The sequence below is a fragment of the Notolepis coatsorum genome (genome assembly GCF_963971535.1).
Source record: "Notolepis coatsorum genome assembly, chromosome: 3".
Lineage (NCBI taxonomy): Eukaryota > Metazoa > Chordata > Actinopteri > Aulopiformes > Paralepididae > Notolepis > Notolepis coatsorum.
The window spans coordinates 26,463,370-26,486,346 of record NC_140167.1 but is presented as its reverse complement, the minus strand read 5'-3'; the positions used below and the strand labels follow the sequence as shown (position 1 = coordinate 26,486,346).

Genomic DNA, 22,977 nt, shown 5'->3' with positions numbered 1-22,977 from the left:
TGCAGAAGTGTGTGTAAATGTGTGTCCGCCATCTCTCTCCCTCGTCGGGGACACACACACACACACAAACTTGACTGCGTGTGTGTCGGGGACGTAGGCATAGTGTAATCAGACACTTCCTCAAACGGGGTTTGACATGCAGGCAGAGAACGAGCGAGGAGAGAGAGGGAGAGAGAGATAGAGAGAGAGAGAGAGAGAGAGAGAGAGAGAGAGGGACGGCGGGAGGGACTGCAGAAGTGTGTGTAAATGTGTGTGCGCCATCTCTCTCCCTCGTCGGGGACACACACACACACAAACTTGACTGTGTGTGTGTCGGGTACGCATCTCTCCTCTCTCTCTCTCTTGCTTGTTCTCTCTCTCGCTCTCTCTCGTATGTATCACGCTGTGTTGGTGACTGTCACTGAAAGCGCTTATGGGCGGAGCCCATCCAATAACAGCCTGAAATCTTGCGGCTGGAAAATGATGCTTTTTAGTACTCCATTAGAAATATAAAACAATGATTTTTTTTTTTTAAATAAACCTTACAGATGTGTTCAATAGACTCACAGGAATTGTGTAAAGTTGCCCAAATAGTGCAAGGAATAGCAATGCATGTCCCCTATTCTTAACAAGCGGGCAGAAAAGTGGCAATTTTTGAACTTGAACTTGAGGACTGCATACTTTTTTTGCAACCCAAAACAACATACTTTATACTTATAGCACATGCATGAGCCTGGTCTATTTTGAAAGATGACATTCTGAAGTTTACTTTTAGTGCTAAAGTACTACTCAAGTTTTTCTGTAGTAGTTAGTAGTCCAGAGGTAGTATTTCCCCAGAAGGTGGTATGGCTTACATAGCCTTATGTAGTACATATCCAAATTTCATAAAGATCCATTCAGAAATGAGTGATTAGGAGTGATTTTGGTAAACTGTGTACAAAGAAAAACTCAGTTTTCTCATAGACTTCAATTAATTCGGCTGTTTTGCTCTTCCTGTTTTTGTGTTTCTTCGTGTTTTTAGTTCTTTTTATTTAGATCCCCATGTGGGGTATCATTGGAAAGCCACACTCATTGGTTACAACTATCCACAATAATTTTTTTTGAGATCGGATCTAGATTGACGGAACTACTGCAGCCTGAGTCCGGAGTGGTATTTTGCGCAATACCGTGTACTTTGCACAAGCGTCAAATACCGGCATGTAACTCGAGAACCGCTGATTTTGTCGCTATCGACAGGCAACAAATAAGCCTTCAATTCGATATATATATTGTATTACAAAATATGCACACCCGAGCTACTAGGGGACGCCAAAGTGCTGGTTGCAAAAAATCCGAAAAACTTCCCATATGAGGGACGTTGCAGCTTACATCCTTGGGTCGTGTTAACCCCTTAACTCTTTCTGCGCAAAAACGAGTATTCTCATGTTTCAAATCCAAACGTTCAGTGCCAAAAACTTGTTTTCTCGTTTTTAGATCCTTTGGTCTTTTTTTCGATTTCCCCATTCTAAACACTCACGCGGACCTGCCTGTGTCTCCCTGGCATCGCTGCCTATACGTTAAAATTGCAATTACGATCGAATCCCGCCAGGTGGCAGTATCGCCTGCCTTTTGAACTGGGTCTCTAGTCTCTGGGTCTATCTCTCTCTGTGCATCTGGCTGCATGAACCCCTCCCCCTCACAGTGAATCAGAACCCAGCAATTTGTTGATCGCCTGAAACCTATTGTTTCTCGTATGATAGCCATGCCCAAAGCACACAAGTAATTGCGATCGCGATGGAACGACTGGGATTATTCATTTTGGAGTACCTTCTGACTAAGGTAAGGTCTATTTTAGGTCTATTTGACCGAACCTAAAACATGCTTTTGTATTGATCACAGTGTCATATTTTACCGAACCTAAAACATGCTTTTGGTAACGATCGCAGCTTCGAGGTAAAACGACCCCCCCCCCCCTTGATGATTTTGTGAAGAAACATATATATATGATATATACCTTTGATTTGGAAATAATATAGGTTTCAGGCGAGCAACCCGAACGATTTGGGCTTATGCATATAACACGTCATATCTCGTGACCTAAAAAAAAATACTGGATTATTTTGAAAAGGGGCGATGTTTAGCGTGGAATAGTGCACAAACTAAAGTATGTAGAAATTAACTGGTTTGTCAGTGTTGGACTATAAACAATGCCTGTCAAATGAGCCATACTATTGTCTCCATAGCTATAATACAGAACACACGATGGGTCAGCAAAATTTGCGAAAATGGTCAATAACGCTGGCGCCATTGAGTAAAGAAGGGAAAACAGCGTGGCAGTCAATGAGTAATGAGGTATCGGGCTGATTCAAGATCCAAGATTCAATAGTTTTATTTCAAACCACAGTGTTAGTTTGGCTACATTTACCATTGTCCGGCAAAACAACATTTGAAAATAAATGAAATGGGAAAAGAAGAACCCCCCCCCCAAATCGTTTAAAAAAATAAAACAGCCAGAAACTATACACTGTTTGAAAAGGAGATGGAAGAAGCAACGCTTATATGTTTCCATCCCCCATCAATAACTATATTATATATAATATTATATATACTTCAGCAAGTATATGACACGATTACCAATACATATAATACAATACAATTTGCAAATACTTCAACTACACACAACACAATCACACATGCACACACACATACACACACACACACACTAGACTATTGAGATTTATTTCAGGTCATAAATCAAATCAATACAGTCCATATTGTATGTCGCATTTTTTTCTTCAAATGTAGCCAAGAATAAAGACCCTAACCCTATCAAAACAGCAATCAAAGTGTATATTTTCAGTACTATGTTTGTTTACCAATGATTTTAAGTGTCATTAACGAAATATGAGTTCATAAATATCTCTGCGCATCTCGGCAGAAACTGGATGAATTAGACACGAGGAAATATTGTGTCATGAAAGCGTTGTAGTCCTAAAACAGAGGAGACCCGGGGCTTTCAATGAACATCGACGTAATTTCATAAAACTACACTACCCAGCTCACACCAGACTCTGTGAAAGCTGCTGAAAATATTCTTTGTGAAAAATTCTGACGTTATTTTTGTGATTATATCTCATGGGTCGAACAAACCTGAACGTTATTGCCAACGCAGTTTGTTTAGTTACGCTTCTGTGAATGTCTAGAAAGAAAAAGCGTCTCAATCTGATGAAAAATGGCGGAGCTATTTACATTATAAAAAAGTAACTGTACTTAAGTAGATTTCATTCACGGTCTTCATTCAAAGAGATTTGGCCCGATCCATAGCTGTATGACTTGGCCATAATAAGGTAATTTATAGGCCTGATATTCTATATTCTATATTCATATTTCAAATTGCATGTGTCCGGATGGAAAAATTCAGTACTGTATCAACAAAAACCCCTGTAAATCATCTGCTTAGATTTGTTGTACACTTGATCTCAAGAAGGTGCCGAATGAATTTTCAAATAATTTATATTCTCCTTTGGTTCATTACAATTTACTCAAGCATAGTAACACACACAATATTTCTGACACTGTGAATACATTCCCTGAGGTCCATAGATGTCCCTAGGTATCATGAACATGCAAATAGCCCCTGTAGAAGTGGAGCAATCTTCCATTTACTTGGGTATGTACTTTTAGGCGAATCTTCAGAAAATATGTAGATGAAAAATGTGCAATACCCACCTGCCCACCAGTTAAGGCATTCTGGAAAGATGTGACCCATCAATTATCAAAACTCGTATCTTGGAATATACCAGTACACCCCTCTGTATTACTATTGAATGATGTTTTTGAGTTTGCAGTAAATCCACAGCTAAAGAGATTGGTTTTATCGGGTATCACAGTAGCTAAAAAACTGATCGCATCACGCTGGTTTCAACCAGAAAAAATGTGCCGGAAGGTTTGGTTTTGTGGGATATTTGTGGATATCCTGATGAAGAATGTTCTCAGTCAACCGAGGTTTGGATAATAACAAAGGTTTATTAACCAAACAGATAGTAAGTACATAGAGAGAATGGCTGAGGGCTTCCCCCAGGTGATCAGCTGAAATGACCCAGGTGAAAGACCCCGATTGTGGTCGGGAGGAGCGCTATATAGTTCAACAAGGGGGGGTGTGTGGTCCAATTTGATAGGTCAAATGGGGGGGGGGGTACAGGTTTGGGGAGAAAGGGGAGGGGAATGTCTTATTCCACAGAGAGGGGGGGGGGCACAGGTAAGGGGGACACAGGGGAGGGGAGTATATTTACATGAGGACATTATATTATACCACAATACTCACTTTTCTCTGTTATAATGTGGGTGAGATTAATGTATAATATACCAGGGTTGTTTGGAACAGGTAAAAGTGGGGACCGATGTAATCCATCGGTTATCAGATAATGAATAAAATAGAAAATAATTAAAATAATGAAAATGTTGGCCAATGTGTTGGTTGGCATAACAGTTTAAAATAGTATTATTTATATACATGATTCATGACATGATCGACTGGACTGCGGTCTGTGTTATTTTGATATCAGAGATGTGGGAATAGATATCACCCTTTTCTTTTATTAATCGCTCAAAATACCTATATCAATGAGTGGTCCTCAACTCTGATATCAAACAACAATTAACATAATCATTAGAAGCTATAGCTGTGCAAATATCTTGGCATACCTTCAGTCGTTCATGTCGTGACTCAGGGGAGCTAATGTGATGGTTGTGCATACAGGCATAGTAATAAAACTATTACATACATGTGCTGTCTCTGTGTGGTCAGAGTGCACAGGGTGAAAAAACAAAATTGTGTGCATAATTATTAGGAATAGGATTTACACATAAGGCTAATGTGTACAAAAACATTTTAACAACCGTTAACCTGGTGGTTAATAAAACTAACATGATTGATTATGGGAAACTGTTCAAAAAAAAATATATATGCACATTTTATAATGATTCTTGATGAATTTACTTAGGATCCAGTTGTATTTAACCTGAGTTTGAGTGTCACTTTCATCTGTGATTGCCTCAGTTTTGTTGGTCTTTACTTAGAATCAGGCAATTTTCTCCATTTCTTCTCTATAAATGAGGAGATAAAACGTCTTATGCATCGCTTCTGTATGTAATTCTAGTGTATATACTATCAATGGTTCACCATACAGGTGCAAAACAACAACGTTACATGTCCTCTTCTATGAGAGAATAAACCAACTGATTCTTTCTTGTCTGACAATACAATTTTGTAACCTAAGTAATTCAAATGTGATGTAATACAGTAACACAGTAAAATTTAAATAAATACATAATACTGTGGACAATGTGGCGTTCAGATGCCTCTTGGTCCACAGGTCTCTGATGATGATGTCTCTCTTCTTGACGGTGCAGTCGGGAACATTCACTCCTCCATCATTCAGAGGGGGCTTACAGGAGGTCGCCGTCCACTCCCTGTGTACCTTGTCAAGGGTCACCGGTAGCAGTCAACTATAGTGGCCTTGCAGACTCTTTTCCTGGAGCCTATGTTGTTCTCCACCACCATCACATGTCTGCCACTGTGCTCATGCTTGACCTTTATCAGGCCTTGAGACATGGCGGTAGGGCGTTTTTAAATGTGTTGTGCTGGTTTCGCTGTCCTCTCCTCGTCATTGCGGTACCACTTGATGGAGGGCGAGGGCTCGCCGGTGTAGTGGTTAGTCAGTAGGACGCTCTCTCTCACCGGATGAGAAGCTTATCATCGGAATCCATCTTGATGGTCGGGGCTTTGGTTCCCATCTGCAGGTGATGGGTTTGGTTTGCCGTGGTCTGCAGTGCCGGGGTGGAGGCCGTCAAAGGTTGATCTCCTCTTCGTCAGTGTCTCCTTGGTCAGTCTCCTTCGTGGTCCCCTGCTCCACTTTCTTGGGGACGTCTGTGGGCTGGGTTGGATGGCGGCTCTCCCACGGTTGCTGTCGTCGTCCTGGTTGTGTCCGCAGCTCCTTGGCGGCGTCCCTGGTAGTCCTATGCTGTCGTGGGTCGCTCAGGTCGCTGGGTTGTGTTCCTCCTTGCCTGGTCGCGCCGTCGTTCGTGGTTCAGGTCACGCGTCGTCTCACTCGTCCTGTCCTCTCACCAATTTATGATCTGAGGATGATAAAAAACTTCCTTAGAAAACCTCCTCACATAAATGATTCAACGCCTTTCTGCTAAAGAGGAAAATCATTTAGGGTTAATTCATTTCATTGTGTAATACCATTGTGCATTTGATATCGTTTGGATCCGATCTTTGCATGGAATCAGAAACATTTATTTTTTATCTTTATAATCTGTGATGTCAAATTTAATTTGATCTTACCTCAGGATGCGTTGGGTGTATCTCAGGATACTTACTTCGCCACGCCTTCTCTGGCGTTATTCACGTCTCAGTGTGGCTCGTCATAATTTAGCATGGGGAAAAACATAAAATCTAGGCAGCCAGTTAATTTTGCATGAAAAACAATCATTCATTTTCTCGTCTACTCTTAAGTAGTATTAATTTAATTACCTCTAATACACCTTGTGCATTTTGATAATCATTGTGTAAATGATTATCCTGCTTTCAACTGATACAAATAAATCTAACCCTAGCTAACCTTACTGTCATGCATTTGTCCTAATAAACTAACCTACACTGTAGCACTCAACACTTTGATGACCATTGTTACTCAGCTGATAGAGTTGTGCCCTTTTTGATGTCCTGTCATACAGAACCTGCGAGTCGCTTTTGGATAAAAGTGTCAGCTAAATGATCAATGTACGTGTATACCTTGTACATTTAGATAATTGTGTTTCAATTTTGGTGGTTGATATTTTGCAGTCATGGAAATGTATTAGTTTGTTAAAAGAATCATGCATGTTATTGGTTATAAGCAGAGAATAGAAGGAGGGGATAGCATGCAAGTTATGTTATTTTGTTAGTATGGGAAATATGGTGCCTTTCATGACTGCAAATTCTTCACCCGTGTCTGATTCATGTTAACTAAGTGGTTCTCTGTTGGTCCACCAAGTCTGTGGTCAGAGTGTAGGCATACCCTGTGGGTTTCAAGTGCCCATCTTGAATAGTGTCTGCTATCGTCTCACAATTGATTTCCCTTTAGCTCCAAACTGCTTTGTTCTAATGTAGATTAACTCAGTCCCTTTCTGTCTCTTGATTGTCTGTTTGCTTCCTGTAAACACAATTTACATGTGGGTGTTTGGATGCAGATTTGTTTTAACTGGTCAATCGATTGTCTTTCAGCTCCACACATGTTGACATGCAAATTGTTGGAGTTTCAGTCTTTTGTGATACAATTTGGGTGTAGGTCTCTGCATCTCGCCTCAGAGCCTGACTGAAAATAAAAACACATGTTAATTTTCCACTCCTAAGACCATTTGAGTGGGTTCTTTGTTGATTGTCTGTGAGCTTAACAAAAACATCAGCTAGTTCTCATCCATCCCATCCTAGGATGTAATGATAGTGTTATCATTTATCAATCATATCGCATATGTACACAAGCACTCATAAGAATGTGGAACCACACATTTTGAATCATGTTTAAAAATGTCTTACAATGGAAAGGGCTAGTTATCTTTCATTGGTTCTTTAGATAAACACATTAACTCAAGTGAATATAACCTATTTGTTAACCTAAACATCTTACTTTTAAACATAATCTATGTTGTTTGTGCCCAAGTTTTCAACATTAAAAGCTTATAAAGTCTAATCTAACGCTGTTTATGTGGACTACAATTCCTGTACTGCCATATACCGGAAACCGGAAGTGTTTGTTTAGCTCCCCGTATTGGTCAGTATGACCGGTATGCCCACAGATGTATTATAATTCTGAAACAGACATTGTAATTAGCTTTATGTGACTTATAACGTGTACAGTAATGAAAACCAATCACTCAAGCGATATGGGATAGCTATAAGTCACTGCGAATGAGAAGATAGTTATGTCATGCAGCTAAATTATGATTTCATACTCACCGGAAAAAGCTGCTGTGTTCACGTTGGATCCTCACAGTTCAGTTCAGTTATTGAATAACCATATTAACTTACCCCCTTTTGTGCCCATGTGTATCTTTAATCGAATAGTGGTTCCTGAGGCTGTAGCACGTTACGTGTCGTCAATGCAATGTTCGGTTCGTTTCTCCGGTGGTCTGGGATAATGCAACCCTGGAAACACTCTTCTGCATCTCGCCACCGCAACTCAACATTTTCCAATAGCAGCGCGCACATACATATACAAATAAAACATATACTACACGTGGATTTCACGCACCCTCGGCCTTGGGCACATTAAACTTTACGTTCGCCTATGGATAGTTTCATATAAAATCATAACTCCACGGCGCGCATAGCGTGACGTCATCGCTCCAAGCGACGTTCGTGCGTTCTCGTTCGCCTCGGAAATAACGCTTTGCAATCCATACAGTATTTTTCCCACAAGCTCTCAATAGCCTGGAATTCCTAAACCAGTGTTTTGTTACCGACTGAACGCGCCTGTGCATATGTGAAACGTAAACAAACTGAAACGATAAAACTATACTTCCCCAAATGGTCGTTCCCGTGGGCCGGTTTTGTTGGTTCCGGAAATTACTATCCTAGTTTGTCGCGTGAATTGTTACCTCAATGTTATTCTCTGTATAACGGTACTCGTCTCTCAATGCTCGGCGCGATATCAGTCGGCATATTGTGCGCATACAAACAAGACTTTAAACAGACAAACAAACATTAATACATATAAGTTAACGTGTGTGTATATCTGACTGTATTGGATCGCTTTTCGTTTAGTCGACCAGCATCTGCTGCGACAAGGCATTTATCCCTTGACATAACTATACATCGTTATTAAAGTCATAACGACCGAACCTGACTTCGAAATTTACCAGCGATATATTAGATTATATATATACCTTTTAATCATACTCTCGGTCCCTTCAACCCGCGACTAATGTCTCGTTAAATGTACATTCACGTACTGCCGAGGCATCGCCGGTCACCTTCCCACTATCTGTATGATTAATTGGTTAATTCAATCCAAATACATCGTTTTCAGGAATGGAAGAGATTGTGAGCTTAGTTTTAGGTTGAAACAATGAATATTATAACGTTACTCTGTTAAATCTAATTAGATTATAACAGCTTCTCTGTCCTAACTTCCCGCCTCTTTGCCAAAAGAATCACAGAATAGTTTCTAAGAGAGTAGCGTTTTCCAATGATATCACTCTAATAAGCTCACGTATCTGCTTTTGTTGCCTATATTTCAGTCTGAATTAGACTTGGGTTAGCAATCCAACAACCTTTATTGTGTGCCTTAGCTTTTGGTCGGCTCCAACTCGACCAGGAATAGCACTTCAACCTTTGTGCCTAAACTTTCGGGAATAGCACATATAACCCATCCTCTCAGAACCGCCTGATAAGGACCCAGGTGCACGCACGCCCTGGTAACGATTCTCAATACAGATCAGATATATTAATGCACATTATTCTTACTCAGCCATGATCTCAATATTTGACAACATTCTGTAATATTCACCTGGCACAGAGAAAAGCGGGAAGGTTTTAATTCCTTGCCATACATTTTTGGTCGACCAGTCTATTATACTCACTTTTCTCTGTATAGCTGAAACAATACAGCACGCCGGTAGGACGCAAGAGTCCGTCACAAGTTCGTAGATGCCAATTGTGGGATATTTGTGGATATCCTGATGAAGAATGTTCTCAGTCAACCGAGGTTTGGATAATAACAAAGGTTTATTAACCAAACAGATAGTAAGTACATAGAGAGAATGGCTGAGGGCTTCCCCCAGGTGATCAGCTGAAATTACCCAGGTGAAAGACCCCGATTGTGGTCGGGAGGAGCCCTATATAGTTCAACAAGGGGGGGTGTGTGGTCCCATTTGATAGGTCAAATGGGGGGGGGGGTACAGGTTTGGGGAGAAAGGGGAGGGGAATGTCTTATTCGACAGAGAGGGGGGGGCACAGGTAAGGGGGACACAGGGGAGGGGAGCATATTTACATGAGGACATTATATTATACCACAGTTTCTTACATATCTCGATCTGATTTATCAAGAAATATCTACAGCAAGAATTCTGGGTCTCAACGAATCCAAAATGTCAATGTGGTTAGAAGTGGTGGAGAGAATAAAAGCTAGCTTATAATGGTAGTGTCTGGTTAGGAGTGAGGGATAATGGAGGTACTATCCAAGGAGGGGTCCGGGAGGGGGGGTTCGAGCTGGAGCATATGTGTGTAGGGTTTTAGAAAATAGGTATTAGGGGTATATCCTGTATAAGGCATTGGTATAATTGGTAATTTCGTTGGATATATACTGTATACGGTAAAATATTATTATAGACTTTTTTGTTTGTTTTCTGTTTCTGTACTTGCATGTCATTTTAGCCACCTTGATTGTTAGTTTCATTATGCATTGTGTGTTGAGTACTGACTTTTAATAATTTTTGTTTTGCAATAATAAAAAAAAAAAAAAATTGCAATACCTTGTCTTATAGGAACTGCTACCTTATCATAGGAGCTGTATTTAACACAACACAAGGCTCCCGATGACATCACCCGAGGCCATATTCAAACTCATTAAACCGTCAAACTAAATCAATGTGTGCAAAACTGATTAGTGTTTTTGGATGTGTGGGAGATTATGTCAAATAAATTAGCATTGTTTTCTTTGGTGAAGTGCCGCTTTAAGTCCATCAATGACCTGCACTGGTGGCGACAAGTCGGCAGGAGGAAGAAAAGACTTGGGATCAAAGCAGCTTTTACCTTGCCGTCGGGCCACGTCTCATACTGTAGGTGTCAGCACTTGGCTTGGTGGGAAACCCCAGAGCACCACTGGGATCAATTCGGAGTTTTCATGCTCAAGGGTATATGATAATCAGGAGGAAGCACGCTCATAACCCAGCTAGTGATTCCAACCGTGGGAACACATCAGTGGTGGAAAGTAACTAAGTATTTTTTACTCAAGTACTGTACTTAAGTACAATTTCGAGCTACTTGTACTTTATGTGAGTATTTTCATTTTAGGGAACTTTATCAAATCAAATCAAATCAAATTTATTTGAAAGGCCCGACAACACGCGTTAATGTCCCCATGATTTGGAAATAGTAGCGTGTCCAGGCAAGAAATGGCAACGCTTATAGCAGAATTCAGGTAGCGCCCTATAACTCAGCTTTTCAGGAATTAGCCCGGATCACTCCTAAACTACGTTTGCACGGGATAACGCGCAAACGTATACATGAAAATGTTTTCTCTTTTTTGCATGTTCGCCGGAAGAAAGTGACTGTCAAATGACCATAGTATTGTCTCCATAGCTAGAATATAGAATATAGATATAGCTCTCCAAACATAGTGACGCACAGTGAAAGTAGGCTATGGAAATCTGGCGCATTAGCTACAAGAATAAGGGTAATGGCTGGTGCCCAATGTGTTAAACAAGTCAAGAACAAAACAAAAACACCATAAAGTCAAATTTTTTTTTTATAAATGCAACATTCCCAGATGCGAAGGTAAGGAAAAACTCACTAAAACCTAGCAATAGGAAAAGATGCACCACAGGCAATGTGGAGGAGAGAAACCTTAGAAGGGACTATCAAGGGGGGATCTCCATTCTTAGATGTCGGTGATAGTAGTGTTGCAATAAAACAGGCAAAACAGTTGGTAAGCATGCACTCATATGTGTAATGAAACACAGATAAGTGCATGCAATAGCAACTGAATTTTTTTTCTTAACCACTTTTTCTCCTTCTTTTTCTGTTTTTCTCCCATCCCAATTTTAGTCGTGCCAATTCCCCCCTCCCCTGTCTTGATCGTTGCTCGCATGTGCCCCCCACTGGTCGGTCATAGGGAGGCTTGAAGAATCTATCCCCTCCGATACATGCGGAGTCAGCCAGCCACTTCTTCACCTGCCAGCGCGGATTCTCATTGGCGAGGTGTAACGTGTGGGAGGCTCACACTACACTCGACATCTCCTGTCCTTGCTGTGCAGGCACCCTGACCGACCTGTAGGAGTCGCTGTTTACAACGACCAGATTACCATCCATTGACTCCCCTCCCCGCTGACTCTGCCATTTGAGTCAGTATGACGGCCGGCGCAAGCCGGAGGCAACGCTGACAGCCGGATTCCATACCGGTGTCTCACGCGCTAATGACGAGCGCTTAGACCGCTGCGCCACCCAGCCGCCATGCAACTGAACATTTTGAAAGATAAAAAATAGAGCTGATGGCAGATCTATTTGAGGCAAGGGGGCGGTGCAGAGAGGGTCGCATCCTCCTGGTCATCATCACGGGACGTCCAACACTCCGGTCATCACTACGAGACAGCCGGAGACAGGGAGACAGGGAGACAGGGAGACAGGGAGACGGGACAGGCGTTACACAGTTCGCGTAATTGTGATGGACGGACAATACTTTTACTCTTTATACTTTTATACTTTACTACATTTCCAAGGAAATATTGTACTTTTTACTCCACCCATCAGTTACTAGTTACTTTGAAGAAAAAGCTTTTGCATAGAAAACATGGCAGAAATGTATGAAGATTATATAGTTGACAGCCTGTCAACTTCAAGAGGACGTAATCAGAGGAGCATAACTGGACCACATACCACTTTAACATAACCTTTAATCAGAGCAGCATAACTGGACCACACACCACTTTAACCTTTAGAAGCAATGGTTTGAGGTGTGAATGCTCCCAAGCACTGGAATACACAAACAGCATGTAGAATGCATACTTTTGCTTTAGATACTTAAGTACATTCAATAGCAAATACTTCTCTACTTTTACTTAAGTAGAATTTTAATAGACTACCTTTACCAGAGTACTAATTTATCTGGGAATTTCTACTTTTACTCAAGTAAAGGAACTGTGTACTTCTTCCACCGCTGGAAAACATACTCTTCAACAACACAGCCCAATATAGGACAGTTTATGATGTCTGATAGTATCATCATGCAAGTTATCGCCTGCAGCCAAAATAAAGTAAGGCGTCTTCAACACAGTCAGAGACTCTGTCTCAGCCAACTGTCTTGTGGCACAGTGGTTAGCGCCGCTGCCTCACAGCAAGAAGGTCTTAGGTTAAATCAATCCCACTACTTAAGCCTGCACTGTAGTACACTGCTGAGAAGCACTGAGCAGCACTGCCACACTCATTGGTTACAACGATCCACAATAATTTTTGAGATCGGATCTAGATTGACGGAACTACTGCAGCCTGAGTCGGGAGTGGTATTTTGCGCAATACCGTGTACTTTGCACAAGCGTCAAATACCGGCATGTAACTCGAGAACCGCTGATTTTGTCGCTATCGACAGGCAACAAATAAGCCTTCAATTCGATATTGTATTACAAAATATGCACACCCGAGCTACTAGGGGTCGCCAAAGTGCTGGTTGCAAAAAATCCGAAAAACTTCCCATATGAGGGACGTTGCAGCTTACATCCTTGGGTCGTGTTAACCCCTTAACTCTTTCTGCGCAAAAACGAGTATTCTCATGTTTCAAATCCAAACGTTCAGTGCCAAAAACAAGTTTTCTCGTTTTTAGATCCTTTGGTCTTTTTTTCGATTTCCCCATTCTAAACACTCACACGGACCTGCCTGTGTCTCCCTGGCACCGCTGCCTACGTTAAAATTGCAATTACGATCAAATCCCGCCAGGTGGCAGTATCACCTGCCTTTTGAACTGGGTCTCTAGTCTCTGGGTCTCTCTCTCTCTGTGCATCTGGCTGCATGAACCCTTCCCCCTCACAGTGAATCAGAACCCAGCAATTTGTTGATCGCCTGAAACCTATTGTTTCTCGTATGATAGCCATGCCCAAAGCACACGAGTAATTGCGATCGCGATGGAACGACTGGGATTATTCATTTTGGAGTACCTTCTGACTAAGGTAAGGTCTATTTTAGGTCTATTTGACCGAACCTAAAACATGCTTTTATATTGATCACAGTGTCGTATTTTACCGAACCTAAAACATGCTTTTGGTAACGATCGCAGCTTCGAGGTAAAACGACCTCCCCCCCCTTGATGATTTTGTGAAGAAACATATATATATGATATATACCTTTGATTTGGAAATAATATAGGTTTCAGGTGAGCAACCCGAACGATTTGGGCTTATGCATATAACACGTCATATCTCGCGACCTAGAAAAAAATACTGGATTATTTTGAAAAGGGGGGATGTTTAGCGTGGAAGTATGTAGAAATTAACTGGCTTGTCAGTGTTGGACTATAAACAATGCCTGTCAAATGAGCCATACTATTGTCTCCATAGCTATAATACAGAACACACGATGGGTCAGCAAAATTTGCGAAAATGGTCAATAACGCTGGCGCCATTGAGTAAAGAAGGGAAAACAGCGTGGCAGTCAATGAGTAATGAGGTATCGGGCTGATTCAAGATCCAAGATTCAATCGTTTTATTTCAAACCACAGTGTTACAGTAGTTTGGCTACATTTACCATTGTCCGGCAAAACAACATTTGAAAATAAATGAAATGGGAAAAGAGGAACCCCCCCCCCAAAAAAAATTAAAAATAAAAAAACAGCCAGAAACTATACACTGTTTGAAAAGGAGATGGAAGAAGCAAAGCTTATATGTTTCCATCCCCCATCAATAACTATATTATATATAATATTATATATACTTCAGCAAGTATATGACACGATTACCAATACATATAATACAATACAATTTGCAAATACTTCAACTACACACAACACAATCACACATGCACACACACACATACACACACACACACACACACACACACACACTAGACTATTGAGATTTATTTCACGTCATAAATCAAATCAATACAGTCCATATTGTATGTCGCATTTTTTTCTTCAAATGTAGCCAAGAGTAAAGACCCTAACCCTATCAAAACAGCAATCAAAGTGTATATTTTCAGTACTACGTTTGTTTACCAATGATTTTAAGTGTCATTAACGAAATATGAGTTCATAAATATCTCTGCGCATCTCGGCAGAAACTGGATGAATTAGACACGAGGAAATATTGTGTCATGAAAGCGTTGTAGTCCTAAAACAGAGGAGACCCGGGGCTTTCAATGGACATCGACGTAATTTCATAAAACTACACTACCCAGCTCACACCAGCCTCTGTGAAAGCTGCTGAAAATATTCGTTGTGAAAAATTCTGACGTTATTTTTGTGATTATATCTCATGGGTCGAACAAACCTGAACGTTATTGCCAACGCAGTTTGTTTAGTTACCTTTCTGTGAATGTCTAGAAAGAAAAAGCGTCTCAATCTGATGAAAAATGGCGGAGCTATTTACATTATCAAAAAGTAACTGTACTTAAGTAGATTTCATTCACGGTCTTCATTCAAAGAGATTTGGCCCGATCCATAGCTGTATGACTTGGCCATAATAAGGTAATTTATAGGCCTGATATTCTATATTCTATATTCATATTTCAAATTGCATGTGTCCGGATGGCAAAATTCAGTACTGTATCAACAAAAAACCCTGTAAATCATCTGCTTAGATTTGTTGTACACTTGATCTCAAGAAGGTGCCGAATGAATTTTCAAATAATTTATATTCTCCTTTGGTTCATTACAATTTACTCAAGCATAGTAACACACACAATATTTCTGACACTGTGAATACATTCCCTGAGGTCCATAGATGTCCCTAGGTATCATGAACATGCAAATGGCCCCTGTAGAAGTGGAGCAATCTTCCATCTACTTGGGTATGTACTTTTAGGCGAATCTTCAGAAAATATGTAGATGAAAAATGTGCAATACCTTGTCTTATAGGAACTGCTACCTTATCATAGGAGCTGTATTTAACACAACACAAGGCTCCCGATGACATCACCCGAGGCCATATTCAAAATCATTAAACCGTCAAACTAAATCAATGTGTGCAAAACTGATTCGTGTTTTTGGATGTGTGGGAGATTATGTAAAATAAATTAGCATTGTTTTCTTTGGTGAAGTGCCGCTTTAAGTCCATCAATGACCTGCACTGGTGGCGACAAGTCGGCAGGAGGAAGAAAAGACTTGGGATCAAAGCAGCTTTTACCTTGCCGTCGGGCCACGTCTCATACTGTAGGTGTCAGCACTTGGCTTGGTGGGAAACCCCAGAGCACCACTGGGATCAATTCGGAGTTTTCATGCTCAAGGGTATATGATAATCAGGAGGAAGCACGCTCATAACCCAGCTAGTGATTCCAACCCGTGGGAACACATCAGTGGTGGAAAGTAACTAAGTATTTTTACTCAAGTACTGTACTTAAGTACAATTTAGAGCTACTTGTACTTTATGTGAGTATTTTCATTTTAGGGAACTTTATCAAATCAAATTTATTTGAAAGGCCCGACAACACGCGTTAATGTCCCCATGATTTGGAAATAGTAGCGTGTCCAGGCAAGAAATGGCAACGCTTATAGCAGAATTCAGGTAGCGCCCTATAACTCAGCTTTTCAGGAATTAGCCCGGATCACTCCTAACCTACGTTTGCACGGGATAACGCGCAAACGTATACATGAAAATGTTTTCTCTTTTTTGCATGTTCGCCGGAAGAACTGTCAAATGACCATAGTATTGTCTCCATAGCTAGAATATAGAATATAGATATAGCTCTCCAAACATAGTGACGCACAGTGAAAGTAGGCTATGGAAACCTGGCGCATTAGCTACAAGGATAAGGGTAATGGCTGGTGCCCAATGTGTTAAACAAGTCAAGAACAAAACAAAAACACCATAAAGTCCCAATTTTTTTTATAAATGCAACATTCCCAGACGCAAAGGTAAGGAAAAACTCACTAAAACCTAGCAATAGGAAAAAATTCACCACAGGCAATGTGGAGGAGAGAAACCTTAGAAGGGACGTTCAAGGGGGGATCTCCCTTCTTAGATGTCGGTGATAGTAGTGTTGCAATAAAACAGGCGAAACAGTTGGTAAGCATGCACTCATATGTGTAATGAAACACAGATAAGTGCATGCAATAGCAACTGAATTTTTTTTCTTAACCACTTTTTCCTCCTTCTTTTTCTGTTTTTCTCCCATCCCAATTTTAGTCGTGCCAATTCCCCCCTCCCCTGTCTTGATCGTTGCTCGCATGTGCCCCCCACTGGTCGGTCATAGGGAGGGTTGAAGAATCTATCCCCTCCGATACATGCGGAGTCAGCCAGCCACTTCTTCACCTGCCAGCGCGGATTCTCATTGGCGAGGTGTAACGTGTGGGAGGCTCACACTACCCTCGACATCTCCTGTCCTTGCTGTGCAGGCGCCCTGACCGACCTGTAGGAGTCGCTGTTTACAACGACCAGATTACCACCCATTGACTCCCCTCCCGCTGACTCTGCCATTTGAGTCAGTATGACGGCCGGCGCAAGCCGGAGGCAACGCTGACAGCCGGATTCGATACCGGTGTCTCACGCGCTAGTGACGAGCGCTTAGACCGCTGCGCCACCCAGCCGCCATGCAACTGAACATTTTGAAAGATAAAAAATAGAGCTGATGGCAGATCTATTTGAGGCAAGGGGGCGGCGCAGAGAGGGTCGCATCCTCCTGGTCATCATCACGGGACGTCCAACACTCCGGTCATCACTACGAGACAGCCGGAGACAGGGAGACGGGAGACAGGGAGACGGGACAGGCGTTACACAGTTTGCGTAATTGTGATGGACGGACAATACTTTTACTCTTTATACTTTTATACTTTACTACATTTCCAAGGAAATATTGTACTTTTTACTCCACCCATCAGTTACTAATTACTTTGAAGAAAAAGCTTTTGCATAGAAAACATGGCAGAAATGTATGAAGATTATATAGTTGACAGCCTGTCAACTTCAAGAGGACGTAATCAGAGGAGCATAACTGGACCACATACCACTTTAACATAACCTTTAATCAGAGCAGCATAATTGGACCACACACCACTTTAACCTTTAGAAGCAATGGTTTGAGGTGTGAATGCTCCCAAGCACTGGAATACACAAACAGCATGTAGAATGCATACTTTTGCTTTAGATACTTAAGTACATTCAATAGCAAATACTTCTCTACTTTTACTTAAGTAGAATTTTAATAGACTACCTTTACCAGAGTACTAATTTATCTGGGTATTTCTACTTTTACTCAAGTAAAGGAACTGTGTACTTCTTCCACCGCTGGAAAACATACTCTTCAACAACACAGCCCAATATAGGACAGTTTATGATGTCTGATAGTATCATCATGCAAGTTATCGGCTGCAGCCAAAATAAAGTAAGGCGTCTTCAACACAGTCAGAGACTCTGTCTCAGCCAACTGTCTTGTGGCACAGTGGTTAGCGCCGCTGCCTCACAGCAAGAAGGTTAAATCAATCCCACTACTTAAGCCTGCACTGTAGTACACTGCTGAGAAGCACTGAGCAGCACTGAGCAACATAGAGTCTGCATGTCCCCGTGTTTGCATGGGTTTCCTCCAGGGTACTCCGGTTTCCTCCCACACCATAAAAGACATGCACTCTAGGCAGGGACTATGGATGAAAACTAGCACATCAGCTAACGCTGGCGCATTTAACATTGATGTGGGAACTGAAAGTGTTGTTGCTGAATCGATTGCTGAAGAAAATCAAATAATAAACTTGTATTAGATGCTGTCGCCAATGGACAGCCGACACATGACTCAAGCCAGCCAGCAGAAACTCACAGAAACTATTCTATCTGAGCTGACGCCAATTGAAAACCCAGGCCAAGTAGTTTTTTTTGTGGGGGGGGGGGGGGGGGGGGGGTAATTCTGTGTAGCGCATTCATGAGAGATCAAAAATAATGAACCAGACAGCATGGCTTCTCTCAACCTTCCATCTTTATTTATTTAAACATTTTAATCCAACGAAGTGCTCTGAGCCTCTCACTGAGACAATACCCCCCCCCCCCCCCTCCCCCCCCCCTGCTGTTTGGTCATTCAATGGCGCTAGCGTCCGGAGCCAGCGCGGCATAAACACGTCTAAAAATAGCCTCCCCTCCTTCCTTCTGCCGCAGGGCTATATTTAGCCAGGCGTTATCAATCTGATCCACGCAGGGTGACGCATCCTCCCCGGGGCGATCGATGCCCTCTCCGAGGCGAAGAGAGAGAGAGGGACCCATCCAAAAACTAACTCTAGTCAAACTAGAGGATTCCTGTGGGGGTTGAATTCTATAGTGATTCACCTTAAATAATACTATGGTGAATCGTTAACGTATACAGGATTACTATGAGTCAATACAGTATTTATGCGGTACTGTATATCTATAGTGTGTATGAAAAAAAAACACAGGATTACTATGAATCAATACAGTATTTCTGTGGTGAATCTATAGTGTGTATGGAAAAAAGCCACAGTATTACTATGAATCAATACAGTATTTCTGCAGTAAATCTATAGTGTGTATGAAAAAGAAAACACAGGGAATCAATAAAGCATGTCTGCTGTAAATCTATAGTGTGTATGAAAAAAAAAACATGATTACTATGAATCATTACAGTATTCCTGCGGTAAACCTCTAGTGTGTACGGGAAAACAAAACACAGGAATACTGTAGGTTCTACTGTTTTGTAAAATATTGCAAGTACTGTATATAAAGATGTCTGTGTGTAATTGAGGTGCATATGGAGTGAGAAGTGTGTGTGTGTGCGTGCGTGCGTGCGTGCGTGTCTGTCTGTCTGTCTGTCTGTCTGTCTGTCTGTCTGTCTGTCTGTCTGTCTGTCTGTCTGTCTGTCTGTCTGTCTGTCTGTCTGTCTGTCTGTCTGTCTGTCTGTCTGTCTGTCTGTCTGTCTGTCTGTCTGTCTGTCTGTCTGTCTGCGTGCGTGTGTGTGTGTTGGGGGGTTGTCTCAGTCCACATGGTTTAATGGTGTGAGTCTCCTTGCTGGCGTCCTTGAGTTTGACAACAGAGACTCTTGACAAGATGAAGCTCTTGGAGTGTTGAGAGAAAGAGTGAAGGTGTCTCCCTGACTGTCAAGCTGTTTGATTGGATTGAAGTGCGTGTGTGTGGTTGTGTTTGTGAGCACACACATGAATACACGTGCGCCTGTGCCTGAATGTGTGTGTTTGTGTTCGGTTTGCGAGTGCAGGGGTTGAGCATGTTGTGTGAGAGATCAATTAGGCGGGCGTAGGAAAAGACAGAGATGGAATGGTGTTGGTTCCCTCTCTCTCTCTAAAGTGACAAACGCCGGGGAATCAGGCTCGGCATCGGCCATCACTCTCTGTCTCCCTGTCTCTCGTGAAATGATCGCACCAATTAGCCCCAATTAGCCCGTACCAGAACACACACGCAAACAAACACACAAACACACTCATGCTCAGGCTGGTGTTATTCCCTCATTGGTGCGACAGCATGCTTGACGTGTGTGTGTGTGTGTGTGTGTGTGTGTGTGTGTGTGTGTGTGTGTGTGTGTGTGTGTGTGTGTGTGTGTGTGTGTGTGTGTGTGTGTGTGTGTGTGTGTGTGTGTGTGTGTGTGTGTGTGTGTGTGTGTGTGTGTGTGTGTGTGTGTGTGTGTGTGTGTGTGTGTGTGTGTCAAGTTTCAAGTTTCTTTAATAGTTGTCATACAGAAGTACAGAATACTTTCATACAAAATGCTTCTTACTGTTACGCTCCAGAGACTGTGCTAGACAAGATAGTATCAAATAACATAGTATAGCATGTAATTTTAGAAGAAGAAAATGAGGTCACAGTGTTCGGTATAGACATATGTACAATGTTCTGAGTTACCATATAATATACAATACTATGCAGTGTACTAATGTACAGTACTATATAGTGCAAAGCAGAAATGGGATGAGGTACAATTTAGGTACAATTTACAGTAAGGTGTACGAGTTGTAGTGCAATCCTTCATCAATAAATATAAAGTGTGGGGAGTGGGTGCTACAGTGTGTTTGTTTAAAGTGGGTGTGTGCTATAAAGTGTGTGGAGTGGGTGCTACAGTGTGTTTGTTTAAAGTGAGTGTGTGCGTGTGGATGTGTGTGCTATGTGCGTTTGGTGGTTGTTGTTGTGTAGTGTTCATTGTTCGTTTAGCAGCCTGATGGCCTGGGGATAGAAGCTTCTTCTGAGTCTTTCTGTGCTCGCCTTGAGACTCCGGTATCGCTTGCCTGACCGCAGCAGTTCAAAGAGGCAGTTGTTCGGGTGACTGGAGTCTTTAATGATTCTCTTAGCCTTGCCCCTGCAACGCTTGTTGTAAATGTTCTGGAGGGTGGGGAGCCCCCCTCCAATTGTGCGTTCGGCTGAACGTGTCACTCTTTGTAGTCTGCTTCGGTCTTGTGCAGTGCTATTCCCAAACCAGGAGGTGATGTTGCCGGTCAAGATGCTCTCTATTGTACATGAGTAGAAGTTCTTAAGGATCTTCTGACTGACTTGGAACTTCCTTAGGCGCCTGAGGAAGTAGAGGCGTTGTCGTGCCTTCTTCACAACACTGTCAATGTGTGTGGTCCATGTCAAATCCTCGGATATGTAGGCTCCGAGGTACTTAAAGCTGTTGACTCTCTCAACCGGTGCCCCGTCGATGCTGAGGGGGCTGTAGTCCTTGACCCCCGACCTCCTGAAGTCCACAATCATCTCCTTTGTTTTGCTGACGTTCAGGGAGAGGCTGTTTTCCTGGCACCATCCCGCCAGGACCTTGACCTCTTCCAGGTAGGCCCTCTCGTCGTTGGCAGAGATCAGGCCCACCACCACTGTGTCGTCAGCAAATTTGATGATTGTATTGCTACTCCGCTGAGCCACACAGTCGTGTGTGTACAGGGAGTAGAGGAGGGGACTCAGAATGTTGAGGGTGATGGATGAGGAGGTGCAGTTGCCTGCTCTCACCACCTGGGGTCTGCGTGTGTGTGTGTGTGTGTGTGTGTGTGTGTGTGTGTGTGTGTGTGTGTGTGTGTGTGTGTGTGTGTGTGTGTGTGTGTGTGTGTGTGTGTGTGTGTGTGTGTGTGTGTGTGTGTGTGTGTGTGTGTGTGTGTGTGTGTGTGTGTGTGTGTGTGTGTGTGCGTGCGTGCGTGCGTGCATGTGTGTGCCGTGCATGTGTGTGTGTGTGTGTCTCTCTCTCTCTCTCTTGCATTTTATCTCTCTGTCTATCTCTCCCTTTCTATATCTCTCCGTCTCTCTCTCTTGGGTCTCTCTCTTGCACTATCTCTGTCTCTCTCTCTCTCTGCTCCCTCCTTTTGCCTCTCCTCTTCCTCTCTCTCTCTCCCTCTGTCTCTCTGTCTCTCTGTCCCTCCCTCTACTCCACGCCCCTCCCTCCCTCTGCTGTCACATTCCAGAGTTTGAGGTTTGACTGCAGTAGACTAGTTGATGTGATGCATGACTCCTCCACCTGCCCAGCCAGCTACTAAACAACACAATAACTTCGTTTTACAGACATCTCTCAGCCCTGATGAAGTTAGTCACAATCCCCCCCCCCTCCCCACAAACAGGCGTACAAAAGGAGGATTAGACTTTGATAGCTTTGCTGATAGGGCATTGCGGCTGGATTTAATAAGCCAATTAATTGCCATGTTGGCTTGCCAAAGGTGGAGGCTTCAGAGGGAGAGGCTGGTGATTAAAAGACAGAGGAAAATGCAGAGTGGCAGAAACAATGCTGGCAGTGTGACTGAAAGATCACACTGTATGCTATACAATATATAAAGTCTCAATCCTTAATCCGAATGTAAGCTATAGCCCCACCACTGAAGAACTAAATATAGTATGGAATGACTGCCCTCACAGATCCTTCGTGTTAGCGCAGTAGCTCAAATCATTTTCACCTGAATATCTTTAGAATTTAACATTAGCGGTCCCAAGAGGAGGACACCTATTCATTGTCGTGACCCCATGACCACAATGAATTGGTCACCCAATTCTCATGCAACTCAGACAGGGCTACTTAGCTATACAGACGTCAGACTTTAGACATAGCCAGTATTTGAGTTATAATCATTTGTTTTCTGACGTTACTGCTATTGTGAAGTTGCATTGAGGATAATATCCTCTGAGGATGATCACATCAAA

At 42.3% G+C, this 22,977-nt stretch overlaps 1 protein-coding gene across 1 annotated transcript in view; it reads right to left on the bottom strand.

Annotated features, from left to right (window-relative positions):
- Positions 1–22,977, bottom strand: part of dlgap2a (discs, large homolog-associated protein 2a) — a gene marked incomplete at both ends in the record, with an annotated part of 410,496 nt that overhangs the window by 77,362 nt on the left and 310,157 nt on the right.